The following is a 23,370-nucleotide window of genomic DNA, read 5'->3' as shown; positions in this document are numbered from 1 at the left end:
TTGCAGGTGAAGGTTTAGACAAGTTATGGATAAAATAATAAAGGTTCTGTCTAGATTTTTATCTCAGTGCAGCAGAGGCAGATGGTTGAGAGATGAAGATGAATCTGGGTGGTCTTGATGTCAGAGACTGCCATGAGGATGGATGTTCACAGCTGGGGGATAGGGAGAGAAAAAAGATCCTGAAATCCTGAAGTAAGTGTATTAGCCCTTAGTTTTGCTGTGCAAGAAACTTATCTTATTTGAAAAATAATCCAACTAGCTATTTTAGAATTGCTTATCTTAAAAGCAGCAGCAGATAACAGTAATGCAGTCAGGAGTACTTCACTTACTGTGGGGGTAGAAAAACTGTGGTGCAAGAGTAAAGACCTGCTGGAAGTTAAGCCTCATCACCCCTCCCACACATATATTTGGTTTTTTAACAAACCAGGTCTTTACTGGGTTTGGAGCATTTTGGTGGAGTTTATGGAAAAGTGCATTACTAGAGCTGAAACTGAAGCGATTTCATAGTTTATTTTTAGACACTTTGGATTGAAGCTTGTTAATTGAGGGCGGGGGTGAGAAAGGAAGGTTTGCTTGGAGTTGGGTTAAGCCAAGGTTATCTGCATTTGCCTCAAGCCTGGAAAAGTTGGCAGGAGAATTGACTAAACTTTGTGAACTTGCAGAGGCCTGGCCCCTTAACACGCTCATGCACACACACACCCGCGTGTATGTACACACACACATATCCTTGAACGCTTTCTCAGCCTTCCACGCCAGCCAACTTCTCTAACAAGCATACCACAGTCCTTTCCAGCCCACGCTAGGAGGATGTTAAATACTTTTAGCCTAAAACTCATGCTCCCTCCTCCTTTTTAACTTTCCCATCCACCCCCTGTACGTTCCCACTGCAGGGAAGGATGAGTGCCGTTTTCTCTTATCTCCTTGGCTATGAGGGTAGTTTCACAACTGCTCTGTGTTTCAGTTTTTCACCTACCACAGACTTAATGTATTAAAGTGGGCCAAATCTGGCACTCCTTATCCCAGACAAAGGTTTTATTGAAGTCTTTGGGAACTGTGCCTGGGACTCAGTGAGATTGCAGGCAGTGGTATGTAAAAGAGGTTTCCACAGCGGCTTGATTTGATTGAAGTAACTTTTTTTTTTCCTTCAGTGGAGGTAGCTTAAGACAGAGCTTTCAAGTCTGAAAGTGTCTCTTACAGTTACCTGGGAAGAGGTTTGAAGTCTCTCAGTGTTTTTACATCTTGGTGCATCAGTTCCCAGCCATTTCTACTCTTCATCTGTTTGAAGGCAAACCCTGAGATGCCATTTATTTCACCTTCCCCCTTCAAGGTTAGTCTGGACAGTTTCAGAAGGGGTAGCGACAAGACAAAACCAGTATCCTTCTGAAAGGAGAAGTTATGACAGCTTGTTATCGGGTAAAACTGATTGTCTGCAAGTGATGTGATGAAAGAAACAGCCTGGCTGATACTCTGACTTTACAGCACTAATAAAAGACTCCGGCGTGGGAGGGGGGGATTTAAACCTCCCTTGCATGGGCACGCATACTCGTGCATTCTCTCATTCTAGAGGCAAAATATTATCAGGGTGAATTGCCAGTGAAGAGGGAATTGCTCTGTGGAGTTAGCGCTGATAGCCCCGCATGGGTTTAGGCAGGAAAAGTTCTCCTGTCCGTAAAGCACCAACCTTGCTAGGAAACTCATATCTGGGAGCCAGCCTGTTACCTGTAGAGCTTTTCTGTATTTATGGTAAAAATATGATAGATATATTTCTTTTAAGGGTTCAAAGGAAGAAAATTGAAAGGGAAAAATTTCAACCCTGTCAAAACCTACCAAAATACCAACATGTCATCTCCTGAATAGGGTGAGCAGTATGTCCTGCACAGGGAGGTGCTGTTGTAACCAAGGGAAATTTAAAGAATTGAAGTATAGTAGATATACTGGTTCCCCATTAAGCAGTTAAAAAAGAATATTAAAATCAAGCCTTCTCTAAGAGAGAAAGAAATTGGAATATGATGCCTTTGCTGACAGGACATTCATTTCTGTCTGAGGCACCATTCATTATGAGGGTACAGGAAAGCAATGCTAGTGGCATGTTCTTTCACCCTATGCTTTTTTGCTGATGCTGATATCCTAAGTGTCTTTAAAAGCCTTGTGCTCAGGTCAGAGCTGCAGATCTGATCTGTTCCAACTTGTGGGCTGCAGCTGGAGATTTGCCATCTAGAGTGGAAGCTTCTTTTCTCCCAAACTTGAAGGTAATCTAAAAATCTGGTGTACCACTTGTAGTTGGAGAGAAGCTGGAGAGCAAATTACTTCTAGTTGGACTGTGGTGAGGCCACGAACTCATCTAGCATCTAGCGAAGGGATTTTTGTGGTGGGAGGAGGTGGAGGCAGAAGCTGAGGATTCAGCCCAGTGAAGAGGCCACAACATTGCAGCTGTGGCAGGTTGTTGTAATGGCTTCTGTAATTTACTGGTGCCGTATGCGTGTGCCTTTTCCACTGAGCTTAAAAAAGCTTTGTCTCTAACTACTGGGTCTCCCAGAAGAAACCGCTTTAGTACTTCTTGTTGTTTTTTCCTGTGGAAACGTTGGTGAACCTCTCTGTCCTGTTTCTTGACTCCATCAGTTCTCTTGGCAACGCTGCCTTGTCTCTGACTACTCGGTGACTTGTTCCCAGTAGCACCTGTCCTCACAACTCCTGCAATGAGTGTATGCCTAGAATAGTGTTCTCAGCCACTTACATGTGTATTTAACTGAAGTTCATGAAGGCCCATTGAATGAAGTTACCAGAACTATACTATGAAAATGTACTGGTTTTCTGTGTGTGTGTGGTTTTTTTTTTTTAGCAGAGACATGTTGTGATTATTTAGTCATGTCTGGACATAAGCATTGGGTGTTCTTTTGTTTTGTTTTGGGTTTGTTACTACTGGGTCTTTCCGTAGTGTGTTACATATAAGAAGGAGCTGGGGCAAATGCCTTATAGCACAATGAGGAAAAAGAAACCTTTTGTGTTATGATGGGCTATAATTTTTTGAAGCAATCATATCTACGTCTTTTGGAGTTCAATCTGTGCCAAGATTTCTGTTTGTGGTTTCTTCGTGTACTTGCATCATGCCATTTCATCCCCACAACAGTTTTTTTTTGCCGTGTTCAACTTTTTGTTTCAGTTGTGTTACATTTTTACTTTTTTTCCTACCTGGAAACAAAACTTCTGTTTTGATTTGTCTTTTGTATTTTTTTCAGTGATGGAAATGGAGTTGAATGTGTTGGACTAGTGGTTGAAGTTTTATTTTTGATGACATTGATTTTTACAGTGTAATTTCTCCAACAATTAACATTCCTCCAGGCTGAGAATAGCTCTAATGGAAGCCTGTCTGTGAGCTCAGAGAGCAGCAGAAGTGGTCTGGGAGTAGAAAGCTTAAACGGTAAGGTTAAACAGGTCAAATGAGAAGAAACAGTCAGTTGAAAGAAGTGAACAGTACAGGGGATTAGAAGAAGGCATGAAGCTTAATGGCCAGGTTTCGCAGTGAGGTTGTTACGTACACGTAGGTAAATTCTTTGTTTTGACATCAATATTCAGAGGTTTGGTTTTGTCTCTGTAGAAATGCAAAAAAGTCTTTTGTATTTTTGTAGAAATACAAAAAGTCTGATTTCTTGCATGTTATCTTTCCCAAATACCTTTGACTCGGTGAGATTCTGCTGTTCTCCATAGTTCTCCATAGTTCTTTTCAGACTTCCATTCATTGAAAAAGAAAATACTTTCACTTAGCAGACAGGTGATGGTTCGCTATCTGCCTTTTGCTCTCTCACAGGTGCACACAGACTCTGTTTCAATAGTAAGACACCACAGATGTTATCAGTTTGTTTTTCCTCTGCCATGTACAAGCAGAGTCCAAGATCAGAGAGAAGAAATTTCGTGTTGACCTGTGGTTGTTTCTGAAATATATTTGGCTCTTGACTTGATGAGTTAGTTGTCTTTATCTACTGAGGCAGATTTTTTGTCTGTGATGGCGAAATCAATTTTTCCATCATCCATTAGTATAAAGGAATGCTATGGAAGATCCCTACAAAAACTGTTATGCTGTCTGTGGCTTGAAAAAAATGGTGATAAGCTAAATGTTCGGGGTACACTTTCTGGCTGAAATACGTTAGCAGTGGATTCCAGGAAGGAGCAAAGTTGCAATGTGTAGTACATTAATTTCTCTTATTCCTTGTAGGTGACTTCCCCATATTTAAATGTAACAGGGCAAATAGAGAGTATAAACACGTGCTGTGTGTGATGTAAGAGTGAGAACTGGAGGGTGCAGCTGGCTGGGGTTCCTTGGTTTCCCTCTGAGAGATGATCTGTTGAGTCCAGTCGAAGTTTTGCGCAGGGTGTTCAGGGTTGTTGCTACAGGTCACCTTCAATGGGATGTAATATTATTTCTTTTCTCTAGTGAACAGAAGCGAGAATTGGTTTCTTTTCTAAAATTCATTGAACTTTTGCTGATTTGTGATCCTATGCTAATGTGTTTACATTTTATGCAGAAGCATCTTTCCTTGTCTTGTTATGTGTAATGATAATGAGTAATGAGGAAATGGCTTCATAGGTGATAAAGGACATTACGAAAGTCCTGCTGTGAGTTAACTGTAAGCTAAATTGTGTTCAAATCATCAGCCTTGGGCACAGCTCTCCTGCTGTGTTTCATCCTTCCTTCCTCCATTCTCTGCTTTGTGATAGGCTTTGCAACCTGGTCTCTGCCAAGAAATCATAAAACATTGGAAGGAAAATGGGAGTTAATTGTATTTAATGGCAGGTCTGGAAGGGGGGAAGGGAGATAACGTTTTAATATCAAGAGCCAGTGTTGATTCTGAATATACTTTAAACAATATATCCTTTAGAAATATTGGTCATCTTGGCAAAGTACCGTCATGGTTTTTTTTTTTTGTTTGTTTTATTTTTTTTTTTAAATATGAATTCTGGAGGAGCTAACACTGGGCCCACTGAAAAAGCTTTCTTTCCTCTTCCTTGTATCTCTCTCCTCCCTTTGCCCCCTAAACAACTGACTGATAAGCAAAAACCTCAGAACCAGCTGTTCCTGCCTTGGTGGTTGGAATAGCTTTTTCTGCTATAATGTAGTATACGCTAACCTCTGACTGCACTGACCTCTGAGGAGGACATCTCTTGTGGATCTTTGTCTCTCCTGGTGCTCTGGAGTGGTGGCAGGTCCACATGCACCATGGCGGCGTGCTCAGCAGCTCCCTTGGCCAAGGTCCCCTTTTGGCAAGGCTGGTACGCTCCGGTCCGTCCCCATGCGGTGTCAGAACCATGGCAGAGGATGCCTACACGGACTTGGAAGCACTCCCACACCACAGACACATATACCTCGTGGTGTGGCAGGGTTTGCAAGGAAAGGTTTATGGAGAGTTTAGGACCAGTCTCCCCAGCACTTTCTTGCTGCAGAACTTGCTGAGTCATCTCAGAGTAAGTTGGTGCTTTTATGTAGCGTACGGTAGAAATACCAACTCAGGTACCAAAAGTGGGACTATACCACAGCTCAGAGGCAGCACAGGGTTGATGTGGCTGTTAGCATTCCTTGAGCCAAGTCACTTACTGCCCACTCAGAAATCAAGTCACATTTGGTAGTAACCTCTTAACCTGCCCCACGCAGAGCTGCAAATGGGCTGCTTTTCCACCTCTCTGTTTGTGGCCTCAGTGGTTTCGGTGTACCACAACTAGATGCCCGCTGTCCTGCTGCTATCCATGCCACCTTTGCTGGAGCAAGCTGCTTGGCACACACTTCATGTCTGCATCACGTTGCGTCTCGCAGACTAGGGGTGTCTGTCTCTAAATCCCCTTGGTTGTGTTCTCCCTGAACAATGCATCAGCCCGGTTTAGGGAGCTGCCTGCTGCAGACCCAAGAGCTGCTGCAGACCTTCCAGGCCAGGGAGGTTAGGTCCCTCCTTGGCTTGCCAGGGAAGCCGGTGGGAACCACAGCATTAGGGACTGTGTTTCTTCGCCAGCTATTTGAATGTTATGTTTTCATGAAACATTTTTGTTCAGCTAATGAGGATTTTTTTTTTTGGATGAATGAGATTCTTGTGAGAAAATACCACTCAGAGTTGGGAAAGGAGTTAAATAGAAATATATTGTTACAATAATACCAGAGAAAATTTCCAAGCATGATCTGAATGCAAGTCTTGATTTCTTTTGCTACGGGTCAGGGGAGTGTAAACTGGCCCTTTCATCTGTGTAGTGCTGGATTCTGAGACAGAAATGCTTGGTATTTAATATTTGGTATTTTATTTTAACTATCTCATTACTGAAAAGTAATAATAAAGATCCAAACAGTATCTATTCTGGTAATAATTAAGTGGCTGGTCCAGTCTCAGAAGTTAGAAGGCTCTCAGCAGTTAAAGACTGTGAGCTTTTATCTCTGGCAACTTCTACTCCAGCTATGTAACTTAGAGCAGAAGGTGAGATTCAGAATGGCATAGTTTAAGTAGAATTTGGTATATTAAATAATACAAGAGACATGGTAGAGAATTTGTTTCACTTGTCACCTTTCAATGCGAAGAAAATGAAATTTACTTAGGTTTTAAGTGTACAGTGCACAAGGCTGGAGTCTTAGTATCCTGAGATTTTACTGAATATTTTATACCAAATATTATACAGAAATGATCCACTAAATAAAGATTGGGTAAGAAGTTTTGAGTACTGCAGGGCAACTTCCTTAAAAGTGTCAAAATATGGAATGTACTCTTACTTGCATTTTGTCAACTTCTACCCCATATAAGAAGTTTGTTATGGTAAAAGCTTACATCCAAAACTCCCTTGCTTTTCTGAAGCTGATGGTGTCTCCCTGAGGTCAAGACATTTTCATGATTTTTATACTTTATATTCTAAAAGAATGATAGTTGAAGATAAGCCAGATATATTCTTCCCTAAATGAATGTGATTAAGCTCATCATTTTAGTTTATTTCTGAATAGTCGCTAATTCTTTTTTTGAGGACTATGTAAAAAATATAGCTTTCAGTTTTGCCTTGCATTAAATATATAGACTTACTTGTTGCCAGAATTAATTACACCTATAAAGAAAGTACATAGTTAAAAGGAAGAGGTGGAAACATAGGAAGCTATTTCCTTTTGAAATCTGACCACTTGAAACCACCAATAATGTCTGGAAACCTGGAAGCTGATGCACCATAGTTTTGTTCCTACGGTCATTATATTTCTTAGTGCACATAAATATTTTTTTTAAGAATGAAAACTACAAAAATACAATAGATTGTTTTCATAATTAATTTTTTTGTTTTCTTTCAGTGATTAAAATTAATATAAAAGAGATTAATTATGTATATTATGAGCAAGGTTCCTTCTCTGAGCACTTTGGAGCAAGATGTTCTACTAACCTGTGCTCAGAGTCATGGTTCAGCTACAACTTAGTACAATAAGACAGAATCAAAGCAGTGTCAGTTCTGAGGCCATTTTACACGTGGTGATCAGTGGAAGGATTTAGGAGTGTGTGCATTCTTGGATGTGTTGTGATATCATCAGCAAAGATAAAACAATATTTCCTTTATCGTGTGCCTTGTTCATTGATAGTCTTTATTCAGATTATACCTAGACTATCTTATAAAATATTTAAAAACAGAACAAAAAACACAACAGAAGTTTAGCTGGCAAGTTGTGGAGACTGCACAACTCTTCCCCAGACACAGAGATGCTAGTTTTTAATTAGAAAGGAACAAACTTCCAAGTTCTACTCTCAGATTTCTGTTCTGATGGATTTAGTGACCTGCAGTTGGTGAGCTTTCATGTGAAGCTATATTTACAATATGTTTCAGTCCTTTTGTAATTTAAATGAAATTTCAGATGGCAGGCTTGCTTTACAGTTAATGACTAGCTTTACATTTAATTTTCAGGGAATGTGTGTGTTTTCATCTGCATTGTGGTTGCATTAAAAAAAGATGAAATTTTCATATCAAGAAGAAAAAGAGCAAAAGGAAAATAGGTCACCTTTTTTCCATTTTGAGTCAATTTCAATGCAAAACTAATAAATACAAAATTTGTGTATTTCAAGAGGTCAGATTGTCAATTCAGGGCTCTGACCAGCTGTTAAGTGGTAGATAACCCAAGTTATATGCACTTACCTATATCTGCCTAACAGGCCAACTCAAAAACAACAAACTGCTAAGAAATTGGTTTCTTCAACCTGCTGGGCATGCATACTTTCTTTTAGCCTTAAACTTCCAGTGGACAGGAAAAGCAAAACCCTTCCTGCAGGAGTAGAGTTGAGTAAATGGGACTGCAGCTGTGCTGGCAGTTCCCAGCTGCTCTGGAGCTGGGGAGGGGGAAGAGCCCCAGGAAGGGATCATTTCAGGGCTGAGTTTCACGTACAGTGGTTTGCAAGCACAGCCTCCAGGTACCTGCCTCAGCTCCTTTAGCAGCTGTGGTCCAAGTCTTTGGACTAGGTTAGGGTACAGCACGCATGTAGGAATGTGCTTCTGAAAGTTATGAAGTGGTGCTGGAATATTTTTTTCTTTACTTTTGAAACAAAGGGGGGAAATAAAAGGGTAATGTTTTGGGTAGCTGTGCTAAAAACCTGAGGCTAGTCGGGTGTAATGAAGTTTAGGATGTCTGCCTGAAGGTATTTGCACCTTACAGTGGCAGCTGTGAGGGGCAGATTACAGCTTTCATCATGCCTGTGTGCAGGAGATGAGTTCAGTGGGAGAAATGTCCTGCAGCCCTGACCCGCTTGCTGAGGCAGAGGTGTGCCCCCACTCTGCCTGGGCCCTTATGCTTTATATTTCACTCAACACTAACCCCATGTCTAACCTGAACTTTGCACTGAGCCCTAAACCCGGTCCCCCAGCCAGAGCCAAGAGGAGGAGTTTCTTCAGCACTTTGCCTGGGGCAGCCCCTATGCAGCCCTGCTCCTTCTGGACCCTCAAGCTTTCTTATTCATCCCTAACCCTAATTTGATGTTGAGCTCTGAGCTAAGGGCATAAATAATGGGCATCCTCTCTTTGATCCTATGGGAGGTGGCATAACAAGGTAATGTTGGTGCTACTTTTTCTCTGTGGTGGGGGGATGAAGAGATTCCTGCTGCTGCTGTTCCTCCTCCTTTTCCACTCCAGTGGGGAATGATAGGGGTCACAGCATGAAATAGGGCAGTGGGGATGACTGTCACAGTGTATATGGGCTTTGGGTTGATGTGACCCAGATTTGTATGGTTTGCCTCCTCCCCTATCATGTTTCTTGAGGGTGAGGTGAGAGAAGGGATTCAGACCATCTTCTCTCCTGAGGTGCCCATGGCTCATGTTATGTATGTCTTTATTCAGAAAGCATGCCTTGAAACCTCCCTCCTCTCCATTCCCCCCCCACCCCCCCAAACAACCTGTGGCTGCATTGGATAGGATTTAAATAGGTATAAGCAACTATGAATTCCTTTTCTAAGGTCCTGAGGCTAAACTTGCCACTTCTTTGATAATATCCTTGGAAGCAATACAAAAAAACTCTACGTCATATCAGCATTGTGTTGATAAAGTGATATGATCTTTCTTGTTAAAATAACAGTCAAAAGATCATTAGTGGTAGTGATGGTTATGAAAATCGATCAGGAAACCTTTTGGTTTTGGGGGCAGGCGTAACACTTTTTGGAGGAGGGAAGAACATCAGGACTAATTTCTAGAAGTACATTTGTATTTCCAGGGAAATCTCATATCCACTTGATCTTTAACTTACCTATTTTCACAGTGGTTTTAGAGTATAGATGGCATTCTCCATCTCCCTCCCTCCTCATTTTGTGTGTGTGTGCATGCACATGGGTGTTTCTTCAAGAGTTCTGTGTTATATAGCAATTGGCATTTACTGGCCTGGATGTGAAGTGGTTCCTTTTCGGCATTTGAACTGATTTCATGCATCTTGGCACGTGCAGATCTCGAGCCTGGTCCCAAACCTGCATGTGTGCCTATGCAGGCACTCTTTTCCTGCTTGTGCATGAAGCCATTCCGCACAACCCTAATGTGAGCTGCTCACCTACCACTTGCTGCCTTCAGCTGCAGGCCCGGGGTGAGCAGGATCCTTACTTTCTTTGGTTTGCTTGTGTTAAAAGCAGGGAAAAGGTGGAATTTTGCCATCCTGCTTGGCCAAGGCTGTGATTGGTAGCCAGGCCTGTTTTGGCAGGGCTGGATCCACCCCTTCACAGGCACACGCTCCCGTGTGCGTACACACAGATGGTCCTGGCTGAATACTTTGTAGGAAGATCCTGTGAAGGAATATGTATGCATATGTGTGTTTAAGTGCCCTGATTTATTCTGTTGTGGTTTTTTTGATCAGTTTCCTCCTCTTTCCTGTTGTGTTAGCCCAAATGCTAGGAGGATCCTGCATTGATTTTTTTTTTCTTTTTTTTTTTTTTTTTTTCTGAGTGTATTTGACAAAAGTGTTTCAGATGACTTTGGTAAGCTTTTGAAAAGGAGGATTTGGCTTCTGTGACTATTCTAATTTTTTTTTCCTTATAGATAAAAGTATTAAAAGATACTTACTGTTGGCTGCCTGGATACTAGAGCTTATGCAGAGAAGGATTTTCTCTTCGGTATCTCAGCCATGTATCTTGGTTTAATTATTCAGTTAGTCAGCCGCTTCATGAAATATAAGTACATAGTCACATAAAAAATACAGTGAAGTGTTCTAGCTGGCCATCTTGAATCTTAAATAAAGATGGTATTGTTTTGAGTGCGTTAAAAATAACAGATTTTTCTTCTCCTGTTTGCAGAGATTATGATAAACCTTAAATAAGATCATTCAGAATTAGATACCTGAAAGTAGGCAGACTTTCAGACCCAAGTTTCCTAGGTAAATGGAAGATACATTGCAATTATCTAATATATTTTCCTGAACTCCTGTGTTCTCCCTGTCTTGTAAGAGTATATAAAGAAATAGAATACGGTTGATTTGTGTGTGCAGGTTTGCTTGCACAAAAATGAGTCAAATACTGTGGCCTGTAGTTTGCTGTTAGAATTTAGGGACAATAAAAAAAATCCAGGCACCCTTTGGTTTTGGTGGGTTGAAGGTGGAGTATGAACTTCAAAGTCTGTCCATTAAACAATGCATTTCTGTTCTGGTGCCCATCCATTTTTATTTTTAACTCTTGAACAACAAAACATGCATTTCAAGTGATCCTTCCAGAGCTGAGACTCATGGGTTTTCTTGTTAATACCAGGTGCTGGCAGATTTTAAGGTGTCTGTGACTCTATGTGTTTGAAGAAGTTATCATGGTTACTGGTGACAGCTGGGCTTTGACATGTTCTTGGCAGCCAGCACAAAGTGCATGGGGAGGGAGCCATTATGCACATTTACAGACCAATCTTACTTCACGTCTTCTAATAATGAGCCCTTCTGTTTGAGCTGGAGAAGCTAGAGGACTTCCTTGTGGTCTACGAAAAGAAATCCAGTCATTAAAGTCAAGGATCTGAGCAACTTTTTTATGATGTTAGGTTTGGTTAGTCAATAAAAGTTAGGTTTCATCTTTTTTTTGTGGCTGCCAATGGTGTCCAGACTCATGTGATTCCCCCCCACCAGAGGCTACTGTGGATATGTCTCCTGTTTTTCAGTTTTAGTTGCTTAAGTTAGAAAACATGTGGTGTACGTTTTGAAGGTGGAGCTTTCTGATTATGATGTTCAGTGATCTTTTTTCCATTACTAGTTTAACATGCAGTGTGCTCCTCAGCAAGGTAATTGAATGCAGCATTTTATGTTCAGTCACATACAATCAAATAAGTTTGTAATAGGAAGAGATTTGCATACATAGATGCTGTGTCTGCTTCAGGTGTAAATTGAACCACCAGAAGTCTGTGAAGACACAGCTCCCCAAGCCCTCTGCAGTTATTCTGGACATGTGTCCAGCATATGTGGGGAACATTACACTGTATATACATCATGATTGTATAAAAACTGATTGCAGGTTCCCAAAATGGCTATATGCATAAACCGCAAACTGCTGAACTGCCAAGACGGTGACCTCAGCTGTAACCCTTACAGCATGGTAGGTGTGTGACTGTGTGTGTGTAGCAGGGGATCATGGTCAAAATGCTGTACCTATGCTTCTGAGGGTGCTGCTTAGTATATGCTACAGAACCTCTCCATATGAGCTGGTGACTATTGGCCGTCTTGGTTGTGAGGCCTTAATCCAACACTGTGTGTTAATTACACCCCTTCTCTTCCAATACACACATGCACACACAAATGCATGCAGTATGATTGAGGAAATAGGTATTTATAATAATGCTATATAAAAAGTATAAGGTTAGGAATAAGAAATGGCATGAGAACATGTTTTTATAATAATATACTTGCATGAGCAATGTGCAAATATGGGCTTACTGGCTTGTGTTTTGGTCTTACCTTTTGACCTGCAATTACCATTGCACTGTAGCCTGTGTTTCCAAGATGGTCAGGAGTTGGGTAGCAGCAGAAATGCGATGTGAGAGGTGTGCTGGAAGGCAGCCCTAGGGCTCTGCAGCATTACAGGCACATAACCCACCACTGCCTCTGCCCAGCACCTTTGTCCTGCATTTGGAGCTGATTCAGTAAAATAAATAACAGCCACTGAAATCCAGCAACAGCAGAGTCTGCAGAGAACAAGAAAATGTACTTCTGAGGGTGCGTTTGTCTTCCACTGACATAATTTGACTTCCTTTTGTAGCGTGAAAGTTCAATAAATTTTATTTCTCAAGGCTGTGCTCTAAAAGCACATTCTAGGTTGTGTTTCTGCTCAAGAAAATTTTTAGCAAGGAAGCATCCTGACAGAAATTTTGGCATTCTTCCAGTAACTGAAGAGCTTGTGGTGACTAACTGGGATTTATTGTAACAGAACAGGAAAAATATTGAAATATAGGACTATGCAGTAGTATAAAAGCATTGTGTTTTTTGTCATCTTTCAGTCATTTGACCTTGAGTGTCTGCAAGACATAATACAGTATGAACTATTTGTTCTAAAGCACCTATTATTATAGTTTTATTTTTTATCAGTGCATTGCATAAAGTTACTAAGTGCTCCTATCCTGTTCTTCTTTTCTTTATTTCAGGCTTGAGTCACAGACCAGCTTGAGGATTTACACTTCTGAAGCAGGAGTGTGAATGGGATTGAAGGATTTACATGGAGGATTCTGAACTTCCTTCCTTCCTGCTCCAGGAAAGACAGGTCAGTGAATTATGGTATAATTTGTAATTAATTCAGTCTTTACTTTAGAAGGTCTTTGGTCAAAACAGGAAGATAAAATTCAGTTGACTGTATCTAAGCATGGAATAAATTTCAGATACTACAGACACACCCCTTAATTACAAAGACTAGCTTTCAGAGTTTTCTGTTTCTGTTCAGTAATAAGAGGGTTTCCATAAAGAGTGGTGTGAGGTTTCTATAAATTCCACCCACCCCCCCGCCCCAACTCTCTGTGATGTATAACTTTTATTTTTGGAAGCTTTTCACCCAACATCAAAGAAATCTAAACTGGCAAAATGAATTTAGCCTTTCTTGAAGCAGATCTGAGTAAGGCTGCAACTGGAGAAGAGCTCGAGGTGGGGCTTTATTAGCCCCCTGCATGTATTTGTTAGTGAAACAGACTGGTCAGCATCAGCACCAGATATGTCCATACTGCATCTGGGCTACATTGTGGAGGTTATGTGAGAGTTAGGTCCAGCATCTGCAAACTCGGTTTGGGTTTCTCCCTGCCTCCTTTGCTCTCTCCCTGCTCTCAGAGAGGAAGAGAGAAACTAGGGACCAAACACAATGGGAGGATAGATGGGAGTTCACTTCAGGTTGTCTGTCTTTCGGCTGTGACTGTAGATACATGGGGCCATCATTAGAATAGGGCACATGATCTTGTTGTGGAAATTAAATCTTGAGTTTCATTTTTCTTCCAACTTTGGGATTACCTTCAGGTACTGGCTGGTGAATAAGATATATGCTTCTTATTACTATCTGTTCAAAGTAATAGATCCAATTCCTGTTGGAGAAACATAAGGTGTTGGAGCCCTGGCTTTTGGTGGGAGGTTCTCACTTCTGCATCTCTACAGGCACATCAGGAGTGTGTACGTGGTCCTGTGTAGCTGCTGGTGCTGAGCAGAGCATAACAGGATGAGCTTTCGATTGCAGGTATCACTGACCGGACAGCTCTTGCACCAAGCTGTGACACAGTAAGAAATAGTTAAGAACTAGTATAAATGAGCTCTAACACTGGCAGAGCAGCAGCAATATCTCTGTATTAATTTAAACCTTCCTGTAGCTTAGGTGCATTTTGTCTATTCAAGCCGTGTGCAGGGCTGAAAATGGAGGCTGCGCCATCCAGGACAGCTTGGGGTGGCCTCCTAAGTGAGTCTTCCTTTTATGCGTGTGGGGGCAGGGAGTGCCAAATAAGAAGAGGTGGATCTGGACAGCGCTTTCAGCTTCAGAGGGCCAGAACTGAAATGTCACCATGCTGCCTACAACCTCACAGCCCAAGGAAAATGCCCTGGGTGATGTAGAAAGAAGAGATGATGACATTATTGTGTTGAAAGTGTCAGCGAGGAAGTCTGAGGCTTTGTCTGAAGCAGAAATCTGCAGCATTGTATGCTGGGGAGGTACACGGTCAGTTGGAGCAGGCTGCAGTGAGGTACAGGAGTGTCCCAGCACTCAGAGCGAGACAAGGGTAGGCAGCAGAATGAAGTGGGTGTCAGTGGTGTGTCAAAGCATCTGGAGCTCAGTGGGTGAAGGAGAGAAACAAATGGGAGTAGTAACTTGTGTGGCTTCTCCAGAACAAAGAGTGGGATGAAAGGATGCAGTAGAGTGTGAAGTGGGTGGGAATACTTCTGTTGAACCGTGTGCACCAAACATTTTTTCTTCCTCCAGAGATGTTTCTTGGTGGGCTGTACTTGGGAGCAAGTGTGAAAGAGTCTTCCCTGCAGTTGGTGAGAGAGGAAAGGTGAAGACAAAGTTGGGGAGCCAGAAGTAAGACCTTTCTGAATAAGAGGAGAGAACAAAGGGGTGAGAAATGTGTAGGCAATAATGAAAAAACAAGTGTTTTGACAGGGAGTTTTGGGAAGTAATGGGAGAGCAGGGATCTGTGTTGGGAAGGACTCAGTAATAAGATTCAGTTTCCAGGTTTCTCAGTTTTGTTCATGGCAGCTCTTACTGGAGGGAGGAAACTTCAACTTTCCTGGGCAAGGAATTGAAAAACCCACTAGATTTGCTTGCATGCACAAAGAATGCTTTAATGTAAGTATGGAAAAGCAATAGAAATATTTTGATAGTTTTGTCATTTCTATTTTTCAAAGAAGGGAACTGCCTAGTGTCACACAACCTGAGTAACCATTAGCCTACAAACACACACTTGTTTTGTGGTGCATTCTAAAAACATAGAATCATAGAATCTTCTACTTTGGAAAAGACCGTTAAGGTAATAGAGTTCAACTGTTAACCTAGTACTGCCAAATCCGCCACTAAACCATGTCCCTAAGTAAGTGCCACATCTACATGTCTTTTAAACACCTTTAGGGATGGTGACTCAACCACTTCCCTGGGCAGCCCATTCCAATGCCTGACCACTCTATCAGTAAAAAATTTTTCCTAATATCCAGCGTAATCCTCTCCTGGCACACCTTGAGGCCATTTCCTTTTGTCCTATCACTTGTTACTTGGGAGAACAGACCAACACCCACCTCACTACCACCTCCCTTCAAGCCATTGTAGAGAGTGATAAGGTCTCCCCTCAGCCTTCTCTTCTCCAGGCAAAACAACCCCAGTTCCCTCAGCTGCTCCTCGTAAGACTTGTTCACTAGACCTTTCACTGACTTCATTGCCCTTCTTTGGGACATGCTTCAACACCTTGATGTCTTGTAGTGAGGGACCCAAAACTGTCCACAATATTAGCTCTGTTTATTCCTATTTTTCATATACTGGCTTTTTTAGGAAAAAAAAATTCTCTAAAAAATAAATTTTAAGTCTGCCATAAGCAAGTCCTGTTATTTGCTGGCCTGCATATTCACTGCTGAAGGTAAGATTAGCATGGTTGTGAATGTTTCACAGACTTGGGCTTTGCATGAGTAGTGTTTGTCCTGTAACGGGTAGGCGAGCTGTTCCATAGTGAGGTGTGGCTCCTGCCTGAAACCAGAGCAGGTCTCAAGCTTCCCTAATAACCTGCAAATTGGCATAGTCTTTCAAAACAGCAATCAGCATGGCATAGAGCACTCTGTGCTTGAGGTTGTATTCAGTTTTACCTTGTACCTGCTTTTCCTTGGCTAAAACTGTGCTTGCAAAGTGTAGCGTTTGTGGTATATTGGTTTTATGAGGAAGAGACTGGAGGTGGCAAATATGTGCCAGAAAAGTACTTGTTACCATGATCTGTCCTTGCGCAATCCCTATGTGTTGTCGTATGAAGCTGGATGTCTTTTATTTCAGCAGTTGCTTGAATATGTTGATAATGCTTGCTTCCAGGCAGGGCATTATGTTTTCCTGGACATCCTGTCGCCTTCCTCTTTCAACCTTGATCTAGGCCAGTCTGAGGACTTTTTGAATTTGTGCTGGTTTCCCACGCACCTGGTGGTGCTAAGAGGGAGATGCTGGTGACCAGACTGTGGTATGGGCAGGCCTGGGATCCCCAGTGCTGTGGCACAGTGGATGGTAAAGCTTGTCCAGCTGTAGTGATCCTGACCTTCCAGGGAGCATTGCACCTACCCTGTATGTGTTACCCAGTTGCTCTCCCCCCTGTATGGCAGGACGGGTGCTTGTGAGGCCAACACCAAGGCAACGTGGCTGCATGTTTGCAGCTTTCCACTGCTGGAAGCAAGTATTGGAAACCTCTCTTTATGCCTAGGAGGGTTTCCATTCCCGGATGTGCTAGTTCAGGAGTTGGTCGCCCGTATGGATAGCCTGGCCTTGTTGCTCTGTGCCTGTTTCTAACGCTGTACATTCATTAATTTCATTCTTTTTCAAAACCTCTCAAAGTATAGGTAGAGCAAGCATTCAATTGTATTGGTAAAGATGCTGACCTAGCATCAAATGGACGAGTCTGATGAAGTGATAAATGTTTCAAGCCCCTGGCCTTTTATCTCTGGTCTTTTTGTTTTTTTGGTGTATCGTTTTTTTTTTTCTCTTTTCATGCGTCTCAAATGTAAGTGATTGAAAAGCTTTCCAGATCTGATAACTGCAAAGATTTCAAGTGAAACTTTTGGCTTCTATCCCGGCATGAGATCATACAAAGTGATATTAGCTGAATTTGTACCAGAGTTTGAAAAGAAAATGAAAACACGTTACTGATAGTCTCAGCTATTTTTCAGCTGGGCTGGGCAAATTCTTTCTCACTGGTTAACTTCTGTGTACCATTTTAAAGGTTTCCAAATATATAGATGTGTGTATATATACATTTTCTCCACTAATAATGTATTTAATTTAAACTCTTTTGATCTTTTAGCCCTGCTAGCAGGACTCATTGGATTTTTTTTTTTTAATAGGGATTTTAAAATCTAGTGTAGTTGAGAAAACTCACTTTAAGAGAAAGGATGTCCTGAAGCCCTGTTTCTATTCCAAAATGATCTTAAACCAAAATAGAGCTGAGGTATCTTTTCTTTAACCTGTCTTTGTGTCTGGTTGCTATGATAGGCATCAGTGAAGGCAATGGTCTTGCATATGTGTGGGTACCTAATAAGGGTAAAAATGTGTCAACTGCATGTCTTTTGTGGGTTCCCTGTATAAAAGTAATATAAGATAAATAATGCCTTAAGTTAGGCCTTTAGATTACTGAACAGGGCTACACTTCAAGGTTGTAAAACCAAGCAATCAGAGGCTAGAAAATTCTACAATTAAAGCTACTCATTCATCCTCTGGGTAAATATTCATTTTGATTGCCGTTAATTAGAGGATTGTGTACTTTTTTTTTTACCCTACAAGGCCTACATATCGTTCAGTGCACAGCATGGCTAATGCTTAATGAGTGGGTAGGTTGTTGATGTTTTGTTTCTCACCATTCTTGTATGGCCTTATTTACTGCATGGTTGGCAGATGGTGCACTGAATACAGAACTACTAGTTTCCTCATGGAGTTTTTCATGGAGTTAACACCACAAAGAGTTACTTTACTGCATATTTTTCAAGTAATCTCAATCAGGAGTGCAAAATAATATATACAGGTATATTTAACCAAACTCTGAGCCTTGACTTAATTTTCTGTGTGGACATGGTTACAGCAGTTGCCCTGATGGAAGTCTTTAGTGGAGGAATTAGGAGGTTGTACCAACTCTATCCCCCAATCCCTTTTCTGTAGCAGCAGCAATAGTGGGTCAAAGCTCATGCTGGGACATGAGGTATATCTCCAAAACTGAAGGAATTTGGTGGAGATATTGTAACCAGGTACAGCTTCCCTCGCCCCCACCAGCGTTCGCATCTTCACGTCATTGATTGTATGTAGGAACATAGACTTGCCATATTGGAAATACTCTTCTGTAATTGAAGGTAACCATTCACTAGATGTTTTGTCCAGCAAGCTTAGAGTGCTCACTCAGCAACCTGCTTTCCAGCATTCAGTGCAAATTTAAGACCTGATGGAAAAGAGCAAAGCTTCAAAACCTAAGCTAGAGGAAGAGAACACCCTTCATCTGGTTTCTGTCTTTGAGACTGTAAGCTCTTCAGGCTGGAGACTGTGCCTTCCCATATGTCAATAAAGCATTTCAAGCACTGCATTAGTATAAACACCAGTGGATGAGGTCATCATATATCAAACAACATAATTAAATCAGTGCTTTATTCACTGTCTGTGTCTCATTATGGCTGCCTCCTAGGTCACACTGCAGCCTTGAAGATCATGTAAGAACTCGAATGTTACAACAGCCCTTACAGAAACATTTGCTTTGAAGTTGGTGCTATTCATTTAGAAACCAATCTTCAGAAAAATGTACTTTTGTAAAATGTGGTCCTATTTTGAAAAACCTATGTAAAAGGGAAACACTTATTATTGATTTTTGTCATAAATTGCCATGAATGAATGTCAGCCCACAGCCACTGATCAGATGATTGTGGGATTTCTTGATTGATTAGAGGTCTGAAAGCAACCAAGTGGATTATGTATTAGAAAGGACTCCGTTTCTCAGAGGGGAGCACACGCATGAAGTGGTGCCTGCCAGATAACCAGACCTTGGGCATTGGCATGAAACTCTGGCAGTTTTAGAATTTAAGTGATGCTTACTTTTGCCTGCTATTTTAAAGCGTACTCACTTTAAAACAATATAGGAAAATATTTTAAGTAAAATCCTCCTCCTTCCTTTCACAGTTCTGGTACCCACACTTTAAATGTTGTGTTATATCAGCACCTATATGTGTTTTATAGCAATAGATTCTTATGCGTGTTTTACAAGGAAGTAGGCTACCAATTTTGTCTGAGCAATAAGGTACTTTGAAGTCTGAAGTCGTAATTGTAGATATGCACGTAAGCCTCGTGCCTCACCAACTATGATGCCTTGGGCATGTGTTTTGCTTACCTATGCCATAATTACTGTACACATGTAGCTACAGGAATATGCCCATATGGTTTTCCTACTGTAAACTTTCAGGTGACTTGCTAATCTAGCCCAGTACTCAGAAACAAGGGCTGGTCTGAGATCTTAATAATTACAAAGCTGGCATACAAACTTCCGTGTTGAGGCTCTTCCAAATCCAATTGAAATCAGGTTACATTCATATTCTGTCTTGCTTTTTGAATAGCAGCCCGACAGCATGCAAAGTTGTGATGTTGTTGCTTGACCTGCTCTCTCCCAGTCTTGCTCGCAAGGGAAAAAGAAGGAAAGATATTTAGGGTTTATGTTCTCTTGACTTTGCCATAAATGAAGGAGGTTTTTTTTAATTTTTCTTTTTTCTTTTTCTGAATTAATTTCCTGAATTAATTCATATTAACTGATGAATTTACTGGAGTAATACACGTTCTTCCTCCTTAATATTTATCTATTTGCCTATAGTGCTTTTCCTTAGTACTAGTAATGATGGCAGAGAATGGTGAGTTGATGTCATGCATTATGGGCTGCTATTTGCTAAATTTGAGCCTGAAAGCAGGGAATTGAAGAGAGACCAAAGACAGTTTTTTTAGTGTTCTGCAGGACAGGTGGGCTCCAGAAGTCAAACATAAAAGCAAAGTTGTGCAGGTTACCCAAATAGCCGCATTGAGGGTTGAGGGCATCTGTCAGCTGGGGCTGCCTCTGGGACTAGTCTGCTCTCCACTAGCAGCACTTCCACAAACCTGCTGCTGCAAAGCTGGGAGGTGGGGGATGTTGATGAGGAAGGACTTGCTGGGTCCTGCTGCAGGTTGGAGTCAGTAGTTCCTGCTAGGTAGCTCCCTGCTGGGAAGAGCAGCCCTCTTCATGGGGTTGGAAAGCTGTGGGAGGGCAGGGAAGGCTACTTGCCCCCAGGCTAGAGGTGGAAATCACCTGGCTGCTGCTCACATAGTAAAAACAGCAAGGAGAAAAGTGTGTTATCCTGCCTGAAGATGGGTGCCTTCATGTGGTTCTGGGGTGCTAGAGAGGAGTCAGTACTCTTGTGCTTAGTCTGCTCTTGAGAAAACTGCTCTTTCCTAGCTTTTTATTGTTTTCCTCTTCAGTTACAGCATCTGAGCAGGGGTTAAAAAAAAATCATTGGCAGACATCAGAATTATAGGATGGTCAATACTAAAATTTCCAGTGTCTTTAAAAAATGACTTTATTATCTTGCCTTTGTGGCTTGTTGACTGGTTAGGTACTTGGTAAGCCTTCTAATAAAAAGAATAGACACTTTTGTTCATTTTTACACCCTTTTTCTATGTCCACGTTCACATGGTGTTATTTTTCTGTGATTCTTTTTAAAAATAGCCAAAGTAAAACAAAAGTGGTAAACCCTAATTTAGAGGTGTAAGCAAGAGCTGGCTCACTCTGATAAGTGTCAGCCAGGCTTCACTGGTTCGTTATTATAATCCACTACCCACTGTGGTTTATCCTCTCTGAATATTACTCTTCTGTTATACTTACTATCATCTCTGTGCAGATGATAGCTTAACACTTGCAAATGACCTAAATATAACAATCAGCAAGCTAGAAAAACTCTAAAAACATACCCCTATGAGAAGACGAGGGCAATACCAGCAAACTTGTTTTTCATAGGACAAGTGTGAACAAGTGCTGGATGTACAGAAATTTTTTTTTTTTCTCATTTTTTCCCCCTTTGCTACAGGGGCATTATTCTCATTTCTGTTTGCAGGCATCTAGGCAAGCTTAGGTGTGTTGAGTGGCTGGGCCTATTTGCTTGTGCAAAGCATACTCTGCCGAAAATACAAAATGATACACAGCTTTAAACCAGGAGCCAGCTCAGAGCACAGGCAGAGCAAGCTCGGGTCTGTCTGTACCTGCCTGCATAGAGAGATCCTTAGAAGAAAGCAGAGACACCCATTTTCTCCTTATTACTGCATTACACCAGAGGCAAATGCTCTAATTAAACTTTGCAGTTAGCAGCGGTTTGTTATAACTGCTGTAAATTTCAGTCATGTTAAGACTTCCTGGTGGTGGGAGGAGAGGAACGGAGAAGCCGGTTAGCGCAAACAAGGGCTCCTGTGTAGCTGGCTATAGCAGCCTGGCCCCTGCCTTCCATATGTTTTGTTAAGGCATCACCTATGGTGTTTTGTACCAGGAGAATTACTAAATACCTGAAGAAAAAATGAGGCTGATGCTGTATAGTGGAGGAGCTAAGAGCTGTCTTGTATTGTAAGAGGTGCTATCTGCTAGGCTGGGAGGGAGAAAGGTGCTTGACAAGGCTCAAAAGAGCCTGGCTGTTGCTTTTGCCCCAGTGAATTGCCTCCATCAGTCTGATGCAGTGGGAAAAACTGGGAACTGGGATAACAGGGATGGTAAGATTAAGAATTATGTGTTTTAATAAATGTATTAGAGAATGGTTTTGCATATCTTAGAACCAGAGAAACAGAAACTTGGAAGAAGAATGGTTTTTCTGAACAAGTCCCAGTTTTTACCTCCTCAGTCGCTGTGTTCATTTACTTTGGCTCTCCTGATGATTACTCAAGTGCTGTGCCAGGTTACTGTCTTCTGCTTGCTTTTATGAGCTGGATGGATGAAAATGTCTTCCTTCCAAATATTTATTTGCTATCCTACACTGTGCTGTTTCCACCACTGCATCTCGGCCAAGGAAGAATGCCCAATTAATTTCCTTTCTGGGATGGGAGGACTTGATCGTATGGGAGCTATCAAAAGAGGCACAGTCTGGCATGTAACTACATTTTCCCTTCTACAAGGGTGCTTTTCTCTTGGGCAGGCTGGGCAGAAAGCTGTGGGTCTGGACGTGCTCTCTCTGTTGAGCATCATTTAGCAGTCCGTTTCAGATGGAGGAGCAGAATGGCACCAAGTTGATGGGGTCGTATTCACGTGGAGCCCCTGTTTCCTGTTGCACTGTATTTGACCTGCCATAAGCAGCTGACATAACATCACCGTGGGTGTTGCCAGAATTTTCTTCTTTTAATATTAAATTTGGGGAAAAAAATTAATAAATGTTCTTTTTAAAAGGAAAGAGAAAACCCCAAAGGATCTTGGCTGGCTCTGCATGCCCTATAGGTATGTCTGGTTGTTTCTGATGAGTGAGGTGCTGTCCTCCTGTTTACCTCTCTCAAAGGAAGTGTCTGTTGACATAGTCTGTGTTTCAATCATCTTTATTATACAGCACTCTGGGAAGCCTTCGGGGCAAGTCGAGCCAGTCCTGAAAGCAACTTCTTGGTCACAAAGAGAGATGAGCCCAACCAGACACCCACAGTTGGTATTTCTTTATTTGCAGAGATCTGTGCCCTGATAACCTTGGACCCTGCAGCAGCTGAGGTCAGCTTAATATAGAGTGGTGTGAGAGAGATGGCAGGCAGGTCTCCCAGTGGCTGTCATACCCGCCCTTGCTCCACAGCCAGTATGGACCTGGCTGTGCTGCTGATGCTGTCAGGGAGCTGGCCTCACTGCCCAACCTGGCAGAGGCTGGGGTTTTCCTGCATCAGGAGTGCTGGGTAGGTGTTACTGGGCTCAGAGGCAGCTCACAGGCATCCTTCTCCCTTCCCCTCCCTCCATCCCACACATTTTGTGTGTGTGCTCTCACCGTGGGGTGTTGCTTAGTGTTTGTTACCCTTGGTGTGGCTTAGACGTTCACAAGACTTGATGTGCCATGATCTGCGTGAGGCTCATTCGCTGAGCAGCATCCAAAGCATTGCACAGTGTGCATTTGTGTCTGGATGGTTGGCCCCCTGCATTCATTAGAGAACCGCTGTCATTAATGATTGGCCATGTCATCAAAGCCATCTGTTAATGTTTGCACGAGGAGAGTTTTACTTCAGATTTAAGTTTGGATGCCAGGGCTGAATCATTGCA

The 23,370-nt window shown here is 41.9% G+C and overlaps 1 protein-coding gene across 5 annotated transcripts in view; it reads left to right on the top strand.

Moving 5' to 3' along the window:
• The window catches only part of LOC142052967 (uncharacterized), a 265,027-nt gene that overhangs the window by 123,763 nt on the left and 117,894 nt on the right, over positions 1 to 23,370 (top strand). For 4 of the 5 annotated variants that reach the window (XM_075083901.1, XM_075083902.1, XM_075083905.1 and 1 more), the window contains one exon: positions 13,063 to 13,178. The gene's annotated coding sequence lies outside the window, so the exon portion shown is untranslated. Of the gene's footprint in view, positions 1 to 13,062; positions 13,179 to 14,892; positions 14,997 to 23,370 lie in introns of those variants that run through there. The other variant, XM_075083903.1, reaches the window with a different exon arrangement.

The sequence above is a fragment of the Phalacrocorax aristotelis genome, chromosome 2, assembly GCF_949628215.1.
Source record: "Phalacrocorax aristotelis chromosome 2, bGulAri2.1, whole genome shotgun sequence".
Taxonomy (NCBI): Eukaryota; Metazoa; Chordata; class Aves; order Suliformes; family Phalacrocoracidae; genus Phalacrocorax; species Phalacrocorax aristotelis.
This window is presented reverse-complemented; position numbering and strand designations above follow the sequence as displayed.